The sequence below is a fragment of the Ceratotherium simum genome, chromosome 8 (assembly GCF_057802395.1).
Source record: "Ceratotherium simum simum isolate JZ-2026a chromosome 8, ASM5780239v1, whole genome shotgun sequence".
Taxonomy (NCBI): domain Eukaryota; kingdom Metazoa; phylum Chordata; class Mammalia; order Perissodactyla; family Rhinocerotidae; genus Ceratotherium; species Ceratotherium simum.
Window position 1 is genome coordinate 36,733,390 of NC_141907.1, and position 17,976 is coordinate 36,751,365.

A 17,976-nucleotide genomic window follows, 5' to 3' on the forward strand; every position below is an offset into this window, starting at 1 on the left:
GCTAAAACCATTAGTCACATCATTTAAAATGTCCAAAAAGTCAACTCCAATGTTAACATATGAAAATGACATGTAGTTCAGCTAACTTAATCACAGAGAATATATACCGGTAACATTTGTTATAATAATATCAAGAAACACATCATTGTTACACAATTCCCATTGTTATGGACTGAATTGTGTTCCCCAAAAATTCACATGATGAAGTCCTAACCCCTAGTACCTCAGAATGTGATTATATTTGGAGATAAGGTCTTTAAAGAGGTAATTAAGTTTTAATGAGATTATTAGGGTGGGCCCTAATTTGATATAACCAGTGTGCTTATTAGAAGAGGAGGTCATGACACAGACATAGCAGGGAGAAGACCACGTAAAGACACTAGAAGAAGAAGACATCCATCCACAAACCAAGAAGAGAGGCCTTATAAGAAACCCTAACAGTATGTGGAAGAGCGTGGCTGGGCACAGTATCAGAAGATAATTTTGGGAGGGCTCCTGCTCTTGCTTCTCCTAAACATTATTTTGGAAGAATCATTGTCTACCCCACACCATTTGCCAAGACAGGAACCAGCAATAACAGTATGTCTATATCAAGATATATGAACGAAAGCAAGAAAAATCAGCAATCGATAAAAAAGAGGAATTGAAAAAATGTGTCTGGAAATCAAGTAAAATACTGATAAATAACATATACTAAAATATAAAAGAGAAATGACGAAATAATTTAAACTGAATAATACATATCAACATGTACAGGATACTTATAAAGTGCCATTTAAATGGAAATTTATTTTAAGTACCTTCATCAAGAAAGAAGAAGGGTTGGAAAAAATGAGCCAATCATTGAAGTTGGAAAGTGGGAAAAAGAACAACAGAGCAAACCCAGAGAAACAAAGAAGAAAATAAGAAAGACACTAACAAAAATCAGTAAATAAAGGACAAATCCACCAAAAAAATCAGAAAAAAAAAAAAACTAAAAGCTTAAAGGAGAGAACTAGAAAAAAAGACTCTGGTAACTAGTTTTGGGAGAGACAGAAGAGGGTGAGGGAGAGAGGAAGAGAGGGAAAGGGGGAAAAAGAGAGGAAGAGAGAGGGGGGTGGAGAGAGAGAGATAGAAGGAGAGGAAGAAAATACAAATAAAAAACAGAAGTGAGAAAGAAATAACTAGAGATTCAAAAGGTTATATAAATGAAAATAAAAGAATATTATGAGCACTCATGTGCTACTAAATTTGAAAACCTAGGTAAAACATATTTCTGGAAAAATAAAAAATATCAAATTAATATAAAAGGAGGTAGAAAACTTGAATAGATTAAAAAGTATTAAAGAAATTAAAAAGGTAAAGTCTCTTCCTCCCCCAAATTCTCTGTTCTTGCTGATTTTTAGGTGCATTCTACCAAAATATCAAGGAACAGATAATTCTTACCTTTCAAGGAAAAACAGAAAGAGAGAAAGCTGTCCATTTTATGAAGCTGGTGTAATCTTTATTTCAAAATTAGATAAAGACAGTACAAAAAGAAAATTATAGGCCCATTCAATTACAAATAATGTGCAGATTCCAAAATAAAATATAAGCCAAATAAAAAAATATATTAAAACAAAATTCAATCTGATCAAGTAGGATTTATTCCAGAATTGTGAAATTATTTTAGTACAAAAAAATGTACCAATATAATCCACCATATATCAATACGTTAACAAAGATAAAACATAAAATTATTCCAAGATATGGAGGAAAATGAATTGGATAAAATTATAAAATTACTCATGATTAAAAAAGAAATCCACTCCTAGAAAACTAGGAATAGAAGGAAACAGTCTAAACTTGGTGATAAATTATAAACTAAATACCTAAGCAAACATTATGCTTAAACACTACATTTAAGGGAAAAACTATAGACACAGTCCTTTTACAGTTAAGATAGGCATTCATACAAAACCGTATATTTAATTTCAGGGGACTTACAGAACTGCAAAAGGTCCAAGAAACTGCAAGAGTATACTTGCTTTGGATAGCACTATAAATCCTGGCAAATGCTATAAAAAAAGACAAAGATATACAAGTAGAAAGATTGGGACGGAAGGAATAAAATGTCCTTTAGATCATATGATGGTCTAAAATAGAAAAAACAATAGAATAGACAAACTACTAAAACGCACAAAAGAATTTGATCAAATGCAAAAACAATTTATAAAAATCATGAACATTTCTTTACACTAGAAATAACCAAATAACCAGCTACAGAATATAATGAGAAGTCAAATACCCTTCATAATAGAAAAAGAAAATCTACAATTTAGGGAAGAATACATAAAACCACAGTAATAAAAAAAAGTATGGTATGAACAAAACTAAACAAATGGAACAAAATAGACTTAGAGACTTTCCAAAGCAAAAAAGATAACTTCATATCCAAGGTCATATCACAAATTAAGGTGATGAGTAATGTGGCAGCATAAATTAAGGGGGAAAGGATAAATTTCTGTGTAGTAGATAGGAAAAAACAAATAAAACTGTATTCCTACCTTTGAATACCACATACAAAGAGTATTCCAGATGGTTATAAGACCTTAATACAAAAAGTAAAACTATGAAGTTAATAAGAGCAACATCTTGTACAATGTTTTCCTTGTCATTTTTGACATCCTGTGGTAGTAGTGGAGGCCTAATTGTTACTTTGAACAGTAAAATAGGCCTAGGGAATTGGGCTGGGTGATAATGGAATCATAAATCAGAGATCAGGGTACATGGAATAATAATGGAAATTAATCCACACAAACAAGTTAAAAAGAAGCTCACTCTACCATAAAACTTTAAAATATAAATATGAATTTTTTTGAAAACATCAATTCTTTTTATTTTGCATATAAGCATAACCTATTTGAATCTGAAATAAATTATAAACAGAGGATTTTCTAATGCTTATGCACAGTGAAGAGCAAGTTCCTTCAGGCTTACATTGCTATCAGGGCAGTTTCATTTGTGATAAGAGGTGATGGCCTCTACTGAAAATAATTTGATTTTGACCACTAAATGCCTTATGGGGAAAAGAGTAGTGGCCTGGAAGTCAGGAGCCTGGGTTTGACTTTCTACTTTGGCTCTAGCCAGAATTAAGATCCTGGCAAAGTCACTTAACATCTCTGGGTTCAGTTTCCTCATCCGTGAAGGAGTAAGTTTATCAAAATATTGATTAGTATTATCCAGGGTTTTTTTTTTGGATTATAGACCTCTCTGAGCATCTCATGATTATTAGGGACCTTCTCTTCTTCTCTCCTAAAAATGCTCAGAAGATTATCCACAAAAAATTGTGAATCAAATGTCAGAGGACTCACAGACCTGCAAGAGGCCCTCGTACCTCAGATTAAATACTTCTAAACTAGCAAATACCTACAATTCCTTTCAACTCTAAAAGAAAACCAAGTAGAGGAATGTGTCAAGAGAGATTACTAGGTTTCTGGCTTGTGTGACAGAGTGCATAAAACGGCCACTTATTGAAAGAGACAACACTGCAATTGAAATAGGTGTTGCTAGGAGTGGGAGAGAAGGAGGAGGGAGATTTTGAATTCTGGACTTGTTAACTTGGATATAATAAATCAGTCATGTCACTCACATATTCACATGGAAATTTCAAATTGGAGCTGGGCTACCAGTAGGTGTGGCACTCAAGGAGAAGTCTATGCTATGGACACAAATTTGGGAGCCATCAACATATAAGTGATCATTGCATCATGGTGATTAGATCTCTGAGTGACATGGGAATGGTGAGAAGGGAGATAGAACAAAACTTATGTAACTCTAATATGAAGTGCTAGAAAGAAAACGATGAATCTACACAAGAAACAAAAAGAACCAAAGAGATAAACATATTGTTGTGTCATAAAATTAAGAACCCTAAAAGTTCCCCTTATGAATGGATAAATAGAAAAACCTCCTCTTTCCTCTGGTCTGACACTTTGGTATCATGCTTGGATAGAGGATCACACGTTAGATTTTGTCCCCTCACTTAGGCACAAGCTGAACAGTCATATGCACAGAAGCCAAGAGAAGGTGTGTTTCAAGACAGAATAGTCAACAATGGCAAATGCTAATAAGAGGTGGGAATAAATGAGGAAGTGAAAACAGCTACTGGACTTAATGGCATGGGTAGAAAACACTGGAAACCTGTGAAGGGGCTAAGACACACTGAGGACAAAAGGCCAGATTGGAGTGTGCTGAAATGCAAGCATAAGGTGAAAAAATGAAAATACTGATATCAAAATACAAATCATTCTTTCAAAAAGTTCAGTTGTGCAAAGTGGTAACTGTATAGAGATAAGGAATAACTTTAAAAAAATTTAGCTATGTAAGGGGGTAGTTGGATAAATATAAAGAATAACTTTGGGGACATTTTGTTGTTGTTTTAATGTTTCAAACTTGCTACAACTCTGGCAAGTTTGAAAGCTAATGGGAAGGACATAGTTGAAAGAGAGGTCGAATACCAAAAAAACAAAAGTACTAATCATTAATGTAATATTCCTAAGAAGATAATAGTGATAGGACCCAGAGCATCGAGCTGAAGAACTGTCCTAGGATAGAAAGGACAGTTCCTCTCTTAATGTAACAGAAGGGAAGGCAGACAAGATGGATTCCGTTGTGGATAGGTTTGTACGATTGGCAGCAAGAAGACGAATGAGGAGGAAATTGAATGAATGTAATAGCTTCCATTTACTCTGTAAAGAAAGAGGCAAAGACATTTGCTGAGAGTGATGGTCAAGAATATGTGAGGTAACTGGAGATTTTAAAAAAAGTTATAATAAGAAAATATTGTAAAGACTAGAAGAGTTTACCAGAGAAGCATAGGAGAATTGCCAGGGAGTGCTGAAGGTCTACTTAAAGCTGAGGTTCACGGATTTTTAGTAGAAATGATCTGCTTTGTTGTGTGGCTTTCTCCAGCTGTTCTAGGCTGCCTGGTTATAGCAGGGGAAGTTGCTAGTTGGGTCCACACAGAGCCACAAAAGGGATTGGAAAAAAAGACAGAGGAACAGAGTGCTTAGGATATTTCCAGGAGAGTCACTGCAATTATAAACCTGTAACCTAAATTAGATAAGGAGGGCAGTGAACTAAAGAAGGCTGATGAATTGAGAGAGAGTGGTTATAATAGAGAGTGATCACACAAATTGGCAGGAGAGGATATTATAGTCCGTGAGATTTTGAATGAATAGTTTTGAAGGTGGAACAACTATGTATATACAGCATTTGGTCGCTCTTTGTTGTCCTGAGTTAATGACCAGAAAAATACTTGGAGCTGAAATTTGCCCCATCCCCAACCTTTGTGTCTCTCCCTGGTGATCCATCTATCTAGAATGTTTATTGGTAATCCTCTTTCCATGAAGGCATGTTGTGAAGAGAGAAGTATAAATTCTCATGGATATGGCTATGACTATAATGACCAACTTGGTATAATGAACTAGACTCATCATTTCCCTCCTTTCCCTAAAGCAGTCCCTCCTCTCATCTCATCTGCCATATTCCTGTGAGTTCTTCTAGATAATAAGCATTAGAGTCACCTTTGACTCTTCCTCCCCACCTCCCCTGTACTTAATAAGCAGTCCACAAGTTCTAATGATTATTTTTCACAATGATTCTCATATCCATCCCCTCTTTTCCATTCACATTATCATCAGTTCAGTTCTAGCTAGCGCCATCTCATGCCTAGACTTTTGCAATCACTTCCCAAAGGCATTTCTTGCGATAATCTACTCCTTTCACGTCTTCCTTTGCCTCTGTATCTTTAGTATTTGCACTATCTTCATGATAAAGATCTCATTTATTTTGTCTCCCACCTATATTTTAAGCTCCTTGAAGTTACGGATGACATTTATGACATACACATTTTGATATCCCTCTTTAAAGTGTCTAGTCTATAATGATTACTCAATAAACATCTATGAAATTAACAGTCACTTTGTTCTGACAATGCTGTGTATAACATCACCTTGTCAAAAACCTAATACAAAAAAAAAAAAATTCCTTATTTTAAGTCTTCCAAAGAATATCCTTGTCTCCTGTACCCAATTTTTATCAGGATAGTTTTTAACAGATATACTCCTAGTTGACTAGAAATCTATGGCAGATTTCAGCCATTTCTCTAAGAAGGCCTTTGGACTTTTCCTAACACAGCTGGATTCATGACTTTTTTCAGACTGATGTTCCCTCTACATCATTGCACTGATTCTACAGTGATCCATAATTTTTTTTCATTTGTTCCATAACACTTGGACAGTTTAGGTTTTGATTAAAAAAGTGAGTAGAAGGTAAGAGCTTGAACTTCCGTAGTCTCTAGGGTATTAGAGGATGGACCACCCTAGGCAAAATAACAAAGTATGTGGAATTTGTTTTTCACAAAAAAAGCTCTGCCTTTACTCTATGTTCCTTTCGGATATCTTTCTCTCTTTACTTAATTCAGGTATAAAATGCCTTTGTGTTCTTTCTTCCTTCTATCTTCACTAAAACATTCTCTTTAAGATGGTATCCTACGTCTCTACATCTGTACCTATAATCCAAAATATAGAAATATATCATTCATTAGCTGCCAATTTTTTAATAATTGTAATTTATTTTTAATTATAAAAGAAACATAAGCTGCAATTAAAATATTTGCAAAAAATAAATAAATAGAAGTTATTTAAAATCCTACAATCTAGAAATAACTAAGTGAATTTTCTTCCAGCCTTTTTAATGCATGAACATTGACTTGCATCTTTTTTAATATAATTAACTGCATTCTATGCATACAGATCTCTGTCCTGTTCTTTTGCACAATATTTTAGGAAGACCATAATCTTCCTCATAACCCGCTTGTTTAGAATTAAACAGGTTCTTAAACATTAATCTGGAAAGCCGCTTAAAGAAGAACATTCTCAAGCACCATCCCCCCAAGATTCTAATTCAGTACGGAACAAATATTCACTTTTAACTAACATCCCAGGTGATACTACTACAAGCTCCATAGATTATCATAGCTTTATTGATTTCTTTACCCATCCTGGAAGAAGCAACTGGATGCATCAACTGCTCTTTTATCAGCATCCTTAACTAGCTCTGCTCTGTTTTTCACGGCACCCACACTAAATCCACAAGCCTGGATGAATTCCATTGTCTACCCTCTCTACTTCTGCATCCACACCAGAGACTATCTCCCAGTCATGCAATTTTTACCACTACAAATTTATAATTTTCTTTAATTATCTCTAAAATCACTAATGAACTCCTAATTGGTAAATCTAATTGATGTTTTCAGTCTTAATCTGTGGTCAACCCTCTGCAACATTTACACTGTTGTGCTTAAAACTCACTTCTTGGTGCTTAACACTTATTTTTACCACAGATTCCACAACCACTTCTCTCTTCTGATACTTCCAATGTCCAACTGGCCTTTCTCAATATGGTTCCCAGACTCCTCTTTATCTATCTACTCCTGCAACAGTCTCAGTACAGTTCTCTGCCTCTCCAAACTCACTGATCATTCATCTAATCTCCAGTACCTGCATTTCAGACATCTCCACCTGAAAATTACACAGATACCTCAAATTTAACAGGTCTAAGACTGACCTTATCATCATTTCCTTAGGGATGGGGGCAGGGCCTCACTCCTCCAATATGCTCTATCTCAGATAAGGCCATCACCAACTCTGGAGTCATCCTCTGTATCTCTCCCTCTCCCCTACATCCACTATGTCACAAAGTTTGGAGTTAAGGCACAGGATCAGATCGTCAAATCAGACTCCATGGAAAAGATCAGAGTATGAGGTTCATTAATAATATAAAGAGTAGAGGCACAGATGAAACAGAGGGGTCTGGGACATCCCAAATGGAGTTCTCCAGTTCCTTCTTTCCCACAAAGGATATTCACTCTCTGGCCCAGAATGATCAATGAAGAAATCAACAAAGGTTTTATGGAGCTCCTCACACAGACAAAAACATATAAGTTATAAAACTTCTATACTATATATACCCAGAAAAATGAACAGCTTATATGGTATCCTCCAGGGAGCCATGCTTTATAGGTTTTTTCTTATTTACTATAAGTCATCCTTTAGCCAGAGTCATCTGGTAAAGGCCTTCACTAGATAAGACCTCTTCTTCTTAGAAATATCATTCATCTATTTACTTGGAGAGCCAGTTGTCAAGGCGATTAGACCAGGTCACCTGCCTCCTTTTCTTTCTCCCAAGGCATCCTCCTGGCAAAGGGAATAAATGAATCATAGACCAACTGCCAGATGCTTTAACTCCTTCCTCCCAAAGTTCAATTCATTACACCACCTACATAGCACTAGAATTCATCTCTTACTCCCTATCTCTACTAGAGCACGTCAGCTCATCTCTAGCCTGAAGCGTTCCAATAACCACCAACTAACCAAGTAACTTCACTTTCTCCAATTCCATGTGTCACTCTGCTGCCATAGTTGCTTCTTGAAAATGCACATTTGATCATGTAACTATCTGGTTAAATAACGTACTGCATCAACTTTCCACTGCCTACATTTCCAGATTTTTCCCCCAACACATTCCCTGATATCCAGCCAAATCAAACTATTCCCTGACATGCCATGCCTTGCAAAGCTCTCAAGCTCTCACATGGATGCCCACCATTCTGTCAATAATTTGCAATGTCACCTTTTCTCTAATGCCTTCCCTGAACCCTTCATTCGTTTCAGGCAATAACCACCTCCTCTGTATTGCCATTGTTCTTTACAAATAATAAGTGAAATAGTTCACTTTAGAAAACCTTCAGTTTGTATAAGATGCTGTGCCAAGTGTTTTATAGGCATCATATCATTTAATCCTCAGAGCACCTTCTGAAATATGTACTATTATTCCAATAATTTTACAAAAGAGGAAACCAAAGTTTGGATACAATATATAACTTACCAAAATTACACAATTATTAACTGAAAGGGTTAGGATACGAACACAGTCCTGGTTTATTTCAGAGCCCTCCTCCTTAAACCCTGTCATAATATGTCTCTACTCACCCATCACACAGCTTCCCTAATTAAATCAACAAACATTTGCTAAGTGACAATTTGGTGCCAGACACAGTGTGAGCTTCACTGAGTAAGGCAGGAGAGTGAATCTAATTAAAAAAAGAAAAAAATCACCCTCTCTGACTGAAGAAACACCAGTTTTAATTTCATTTGAAAAACCTACCTAGTACATAGGTGAAGTAGTGAAGTACCACCCTTCACTACTTACGTCAAGAAATAGTACTGAGTATCAGACACAGTGTGAGACTTCATTCCAGGGACAGACTGAAATTATCCCCTTAACTTGGTTGGACAAAACGTCAGCATCTGGTTTAGCAATGAATTTCTCTGGAGAGTTAGAGTCACCTGGTAATGGCTGTCATTCATGGGCTTTCATGGAATTATTTATTACAATGTACAGACATCACTGTTGCCTCTAATTTTCCTACCCTTTATCTTCCTATCTGCCCTATATCTTGCACGTCACTGACTTACATTCACATTCCAGTGCCAGGCAAAAGTCATTCATCTGGTAGTAGCTGGAGTAGAACATTTAGCTTGTATCTTACCTATTATGGAGAAGGAGATAGCCCCTTAACCAGCTTTTTCCTCATATTTTACCTCAGAGCAATTCATGTGTTGTTATCAGTGGTTCAATTTACCTAGTACAATTCAACTGAGGTGCTAAAAACACCTGATAAGTATCATCTCATTTATACTCAGATTACTTTTCAGATGAGAGATGGGGAAATAATCTCAAAGTACTTAAATGATTTTTGTGAAATCAATAACCAGGAAGTGACAGAAGCAAAAGGTTGGCCAAGATCCTCTGATTTTCTCTAATCTTTGCCAGAATCCATATGCACTTTAGCATTACTACAACTATAGTTGTCTAACGATTTAGCAGATATTCATTAATCCTAGACTCTAATATTCAGATTTTGAAACTACATACTTCCACAATATAAATATTCGTCAAGTATTTTTTATTATCTAGGCTGTAACCCTACTTCCTGTAATTTTTCCTCATTGATAACTCGCACTGAAATGATGAAATTAAAATTACTAGTCTCATTTCTATTATACACACATTAGTATACAAAGGAATGCCCAAAAGGGGAGTTATCCAGTGATGTCTTTGCAGAAATGAGATGTGCATGAATATCAACATACTTGCAGTTATTTTAATAAAAATTATTGTCTTTCAGATGTTCTTCTCAAATTGAAATGAGGCACAGCATGTGCAGGAAACAGTGGATTGGCCTGCCATAAACTAGCATGAAGAGGCTACATAGCTAAAAACTACATTTCCACATTCCATTGACATGGACTTCTGGATGTGACCCATGTTGCACCAATCAGGTGTCCTCCCACAGACCTTCATCCAGAATTCAGAGGAGGCAGGGTGCAGGGCATCACTGTGTTGTGGGGAAGTGGCCTGCAGCTGTGCTGGCAGAGTCTTTATTCTGAGTTCCCTAATTGTGGAAAAGTCAGCAGCTCCTTTAATGGCCAGTTCTTCACATAGTTTGAAGTATTTCTTATGAGCTCAGTCTAGAGTCCATTTCTTCAATCCTTCCTATGATTCTATGAGATATGTATATCTTTAATAAATCAATTTCAGCTTAAAGTAACCAGAATGTATTTGGTTTTATGCAGCTAAGAAATATGACATACTAGAGAATATGGTTCTTTCCTGCAATAACAAAACCTAAAATATGGTACTGGTTTAATGTATCAGGGAGGCAGTCAGGTGTTTGGCTACAAGATAAAGATGTTTCAGATGAGAAAGCTAGCCACAACTATCATGTGATGGTGATCTTTTGGTCAAATTATGATCTGCTGCCCTTTAGATGGTAGACACATGCCAACTAAAACTATAGCATGAGATAAAATGCTAGGAAATTTCAGAATATTCATGTGTAGTGTTTGCTTCCTGCCTCTTTGAGCAAAGTCTATAAGAGAGAAAGACCCATGTAGCAAACCTGCCAGAAGAGATAAAAGAGAACACAGCTCTTCTAAAGGAGGCGCTCTTTTCTCCCTTTGCCTTAAGCCTGAAAGAAAAGTTGAAGGAGAGTCCTATAATTTGGAAAGTTATGGAGTTGACAAGTCCAGCTATTTCTATACCACAAACCAAAGCAGTTAAAAGTTGTGGCTACGTAATAGCAAGTAATCATCCAAGGACTTAATGGGCTATGTCAAAAGAGCACAGAGTCTCTCATTGGTTAAAGTCTGAACAGTCTGAGCATCCAAAATAATAAATGTCATTGAAGGAAATGCTGAAATATATAAAATATCCACAATTTCATGACTACACTTGAGAGAGAGAGATAGAGAGATTGAGAAAAGAAGCAGCAGCAGAAGAGAAGGAGGAGGAGAAGGATGACAACTGCCACAACAGAGAAGGAGAAAGGAAAGCACCAAAATACCAAAATAATAGCAGCAACTCACAGAATATCATCGGAAGTGACTAGGGAACCAACTCCTTACTGTGAAAAATGGCAAGAAATAACAAAGAATTACACATCTGTCCTGGCTTTCCTCTATGTTCTGTATTTTTGTGTGTGTGTTCTGTGGAAGATTTGCCCTGAGCTAACATCCATGCCAATTTTCCTCTATTTTTTAGTATGTGGGCTGCCAGCACAGCATGGCCACTAACAGAGTGGTGTAGGTCCACGCCCAGGAACTGAACCTGGGCTACCCAAGCAGAGCATGCTGAACTTAACCACTAGGCCACTGGGGCTGGCCCTATGATCTGTATTTTAACTAGTTCTTCAGAGAAAGTTCTTCATTACAAAATTTCACCTAACAAATGTGGAAGAAATTATAAAATTGGAAAATCACAATTTTGCATCCCCTAATGTAATATTTGCATCAGGCAATGGTCATCAATGATAAAACTACTACATAAACATCTGATTGGAACTTAAAATAAAGGTATCAGACTGACATCTCACATCTACCAATTAATTATCATTAAAAATGGGACAACCTGATACTTGTGGAATGGTCACCTGTGAATTGATATATTAATGGAGTACACAGAATTACCTAAGAATAGTCTTGTCCAAAACAAAGAAAAAGAAGCTGAATCTAATAAGATCAAGTTAACATCCACTTATGGAAAATATAGGGAAGAATGAACAATTTAAATGATATCACAAGAAAGCAAGCAGCCATATCCAGAACACGGGCCATTAATCAGGTCAACGGACCCTATTTCTGTAAACAAACTGAAGGCATTACAGGTAAAGAGATAGAGATAGAGATAGAAAAGGAGAAAGAGAATGGAGGAGCTATCCTATCCTCTTAAGAGATAAGGCACATAAAATAAAATATACAGTACTGAGACAAAAAAAGAAACAACTATAAAAAATATTTTTAAGACAATCTTGAATATATGATTGTGGATTATGTTTCAGATAATGCCAAAATTATTATCTGTCTTATTAGAGGTGATAATGGAATAGTGGTTTTATAAGAAAATATCCATTTTTTGTTTTAGGTACTAAAGTATGTAAGGGCAAATAATATTTTGAGTTTGCTTTAAAATGCTTTAGCAAAAAAATGGAAATCAGAGAGATGAAGTGATAGTTTGATAATTGTTGAATCTAGGAGATGAATATATGGGAGTTTATTAACAATTCTGTATTTTTTTCATTATGTTTAAAATTTTCATAAAATACAAATTTAAGTTAAAAAAACAAGAGCAACAACAAAATCTAACTACAAAACAGCAGCCTGAGCAGGAGATACAACTCTCTCACACAAGGTGACTGTCCTGCTAAGTCACCTCCTAAACCATTTTAATCTGAGAGAGGGAGAAATAAGTGATTCACAGAGGCCGCAAAATAAAGAGTCTTCAGTCCTAAAAATTATATTACACAAGATTTTGGTTGCTCTGAATTCACTCATGAAACTGACCAAGAGTGCACTACAGTTTTGAAGGAATTCTTTTGCCAAAAAAAAATGCAAAACTGGCCAGCAGTAGCATAGGCTATTTAACCCTTAAAGCAATCCCCAAGCCTCTGAACCTGCAAAGCTAGGAAGTGGGCTGTGAAATCCGTGCAGCCGCAAAGAGGGTGTATGGCCCAATGCCTGCCTCAGATGTGGCCATAGAGGACAACTAACAGGAAAGAATCTCCCAGAAGGTAAAGAAAGGGACCATAAAGGACAATAGGTATGGGAGTTTTACTCAATAGCAGAACCAAATCCTGCCAGATAGGTTTAACAAGGAATTTATTCTATTGCCAATCAAGGGAGTCTTTGCTCTGTCTGCACAGCAGGATTTGCTATAGACCTGTGGTGCTCTGTGTTTCCCATTCTCCCATTCTTGGAACACAAGTTTTCACTGAAGTCATCCTGATCCTATTTGATATTGTTTATTGAATGCATTGAGGGCAAATAACTTGTATATTAAAATATTAATTCATAGGTGACCATTCCACAAGAAATCACTATCAGACCTCATACAATGTACTGTATATCACCCAAAGATGGAGGCAGGGCTGATGAGACTTGGGGTGTTCCCTTTTTGAGGAAGGCTAGTAAAATTTTCATTTGCATGAAGGGCAATTTTATGCAGGAGCATCTGTTGATGATGCTATTGCTGTAGTTGGAAATTTTAATAGGGAAAGAGGGTGGCCAAAGAGAGAGACTGTAGTGGATCCTCTTGACCAGCTCACTTAAAATCTTTCCAATACCTTTCTAATCTACAGAGACTAGAGAGCTAAAAACTACATTTCCATTGTTAGTCATTAGAGAGGTGAAACTGAAAACAACAATGAAATATCATTCTTCACCTATTTTTGCAATAATTAGAAAACTGAATTTTGCCAAATGTTAGTGGGGAAGTAGAGACAATGGAATCCTCAAGCACTGCTCTTAGAAGTGAAGACTGGTGTGCCCATTTGCAGAGCAATCTGACAGTACTCTATCAAATGAAGTAGATACATTCCCAGTGACCTAGTAATTCCCCTCCTAGCTGTACATTTCAAAAAAAAAAAAAAATTCTCACACAGGTCCACAGTAGACTTGGCCATGATCAAGTTGAAGACAATCTGAATATAGATCAGTGGGGGAGAGATTAGTCAGGTAAAATACACACCAGGAAGTAACTTTCAGCAGTTAGAAACAACCAATTAGATGGGCACATGAAAATGAAGAGATCTTAAAAAGAAAATTCTTAATGAGAGAGATAACATGTATTTAAATTAATAATATAAGAAAGATAAAACATTTTGCAAGAACATATAGGATATATATTAAATACATTAGAATGATTGTCTATGGGAATGAAGCAGTGGAGATTAAATGGTTTAAATTTTTAAAACAATAACAAAAAACAAGAAATAGGCTTACATAGACAGATGTTGATAATGTGCCATGAAGATTTGTCATTACTGTTTTTGTTTTTAAAGCTACATTTCCTACTCTCTTGTGGCTAGGTTCCATATGTGATTCAGGTGGCACAACCAGACACTTGTAAACTGAGGCATAAGGGGAGACAAGGAGTGTGCTGATGATCTAATTTTGATTGTTACAAATCATGGCAGAGGTGGTGTGGCTAGACCCTGCAGCTGCATGGCAGCTTCCTGATTCTGAGCTCCCACATCATTGCAAGGCAGCACCACCCTTGGCAGCCCTATTCTATGGTGTGGTTGGGAATCATGCCTGGAAGCTCAGCCCTCCCAAGCAATCTGTATTATACTTAATAAGTTTTTTCCAGCTTAAATTACCTAGACTGGAGTCTGCTGTCTGCAACTAAGATCTCTGAAAAATACAAAGAGTTTGAAAAGCATTGCCTTTTCAAATTTTTCTCAGATTTGTTACAAGATAACAAATTTGAAATGACTGTATTACTTTGCTAGGGCTGCCACAACAAAGTACCACAAACTGGATGGCTTAAACAATGAAAATTTATTATCTCACAGTTCTGGAGGCTAGAAGTCTGAGATCAAGGTGTTGCAAGGGCTGGATCTTCCTGAGGGACATGAGGAAGAATCTGTTCCATGCTTCTCTCCTGGCTCCTGGTTGGTTTGCTGGCAATCTTGAGCATTCCTTGCCCTGTAGGTGCATCAGCTTGATCCCTACCTTTATGTTCTCATGATGTTCTCCCAGTGTGCATGCATGTCTATACCTCTATGTCCAGAATTTCTCCTTTTTGTAAGGGCACCAGTCATATTGGATTAGGGCCCACCCTAAAGACCTTGTTTTAACTTGATTATCTCTGAAAAGACCCTGTTTCCAAATAAGGTCACATTCTGAGGTATTGGGGGTTAGGGCATCAACATAACTTTTTGTGGGGCACACAATTCAACCCATAAAATACTGCATGCAATTTAACAAAAATCATAGCCATTAGTTGCTAGACCCTGGTGCTTAGAGTAAAACTGTGAGGTAAATCTGTTATTCCTTTTTTTTAGTTTTACCAAATACTGGGTATTACTGAGCTTCACAGTATGAATGCTAAGTACCAAATTATAATTATGATAAATATGTCTTCATAATAGTAGCTATAAAACAGACAGCTTGAAATAAGTCATTTTACTTTACAGTCCAAACATGCTAACACAGAAAGTAAAAACTGAATTATTGTAATGGTTCTTGCATGCCTTAGAAACATATCAATCCAGCAGAAAATATGTAAATGATTATACTAAGCTACAGAAACTTCAATGCTGGACTTTCTAGCATATTTAGTCATGGTCTCTTATACCAGCAACATTAACAATTGTTAACAAGGTCCATATCTTCTTGTTACAAAGCAAATATGTATCTTTTTACACTGTCTGTGAAGCATGCTAAATCAACACATCCTGAAAAGAAAAAGAATGTCCCATAACCATTTCAAATTCAAATTTAATTTTAAATATGGAATACCTGTGAAAGATAACTAGGAGAAGTCTTCATTTTAACTTGAATTTAGGATTTCTTCATGGAGAATAAGCAACATCTATAAGAAATAGGGCAAAATCTGGACTTTTGAGTAGACTTTGCATTTCTTCAAGTGGTAAAATTTCTCAGACAGGGAGTCAAGTGTGATACAGGAACAAGAAAGATCATCGCTTTCAAAATACTCAGTTTATCTCTAAACAGATAATTTCAACACAAGGTCAAGATCAATGATAGTGTCATATTTTTCTAAAACAAACTGGTCATTATTCAACCACAGTTCAGAGGGCAAAGGTTTTTTAATTGCCAGCAGTGGCCATGGAGTCATACTGATACTCCCTCTAAACACACTCATGTACACACACACACACGAAATCATGCCCAGACTCCTGTAGTCAGAAGTTAGTAAGAGATACAGCTGGTCTTTGGCCATACGTAGAGCCATCTCACAGAGCCTCACAAGTTGTATATTGCACATCAACAGGTGCTGAACCACCTAAACCTAACAAGTGCAATCTAGAGTTAAGTGGTGTGCAACCTACACATCTATATGTCATAGCCCTGATCATGAAAGGCAGGACATGTGTTCACTATTGTTTTCCACCACATCTTCAGCACCTAACAGACTGCTTCAGATATAATATTGATTAATGAATGTATGAATAAATATAAATGGGCTAAATAAGAGATACGACTCAGTAGCTTAAAATTAATCTAATCTGTATTTCTCTCAATTTGGCAGTTTTTATATTTCTGAATGTTTTTTTAAAAAATCATTAAATAAGATAGTGCATAAAAGGTTTCACCCTCAGTAAGTGTTTTGTTAAAAGCAATATGCTCAACACTTTCTTTTTAAGAACTGACAGCCTGACACACTAAAACACAAACAAATACTACATTTTTACTCAGCACAGATTACTTGGGACATATTACTTATGAAATTCCATGAAAGTAAGACAAAAAAGAAGATCACTGGTTGTTATTTTCTGTATGAAGAAATGAAGTACAGAAAAGTAAAGTAGCACAAAATAAAACAAATGTATATACTGATGAAGGTTAAGACTACCTTGGACTTCTACTGCCAAATCTTCCTTTTTTATTCTAAGTCTAGATCAATATTAGAAGAACTCATTCCCCAAATTACCATATAAATTACACCAATGATTTGTAATCATCATGTCTGCTTCCTCCCACCACTTACTATAAAGTTGAGACTGTAGTAACTTTTCCTTATCAAAAATAGAAGTCACCAAACCAAATTCAAGAATACAACAAAAGGATTGTACATCATGAACATGTGGGAATTATCCCTGGGGTGCAGAGATGGTTCAACATATGCAAATCAATAAATGTAATACATCACATCAATAAAATGAAGGGTAAAAATTACATGGGGGCCAGCCCGGTGGCACAGTGGTTAGATTCACATGCTCTGCTTCAGCAGCCCATGTTCAAAGGGTTCAGAGGTTTGGATCCTGGGAGTGGATCTACACACCACTAATCAAGCCATGCTGTGGCAGCATCCCACATACAAAATAGAGGAAAATTGGCACAGATGTTAGCTCAGGGACAATCTTCCTCAAGCAAAAGGAGGAAGATCAGCAACAGATGTTAGCTCAGGGCCCATCTTCCTCACCAAAAAAAAAAAAAAAATTACATGATCATCTCTGTTGACAAAATCTCAACATCCTTTCATGATAAAAACCCTTAATGGACTGGGTACAGAAAGAACATACCTCAACATAATAAAGGCTATATATGACAAACATTATACTCAATGTAGAAAAACTGAAAGTGTTTCCTCTAAGGTCAGGAACAAGACAAGGATGTCCACTCTCATCATTCCTATTCAATATAGTACTGGCAATCCTAGCTAGAGCAATTAAGCAAGACAAAGAAATAAAAGGCATCTAAACTGTAAAGGAAGAAGAAAATTGACACTGCTTACCGATGATATGATCTTATATATAGAAAAATCCCAAAGAGTCAGTCAAAAAACTGTTGGAATTAACAATGATTTCAGTAAAAGTGGCAGGATACAAACTCAACATACAGAAATCAGTTGCAATCCTTTATACTA

At 36.2% G+C, this 17,976-nt stretch overlaps 1 protein-coding gene across 1 annotated transcript in view; it reads right to left on the reverse strand.

Moving 5' to 3' along the window:
• The window catches only part of KCTD8 (potassium channel tetramerization domain containing 8), a 253,381-nt gene that overhangs the window by 214,967 nt on the left and 20,438 nt on the right, over positions 1–17,976 (reverse strand). The window lies entirely within an intron of this gene.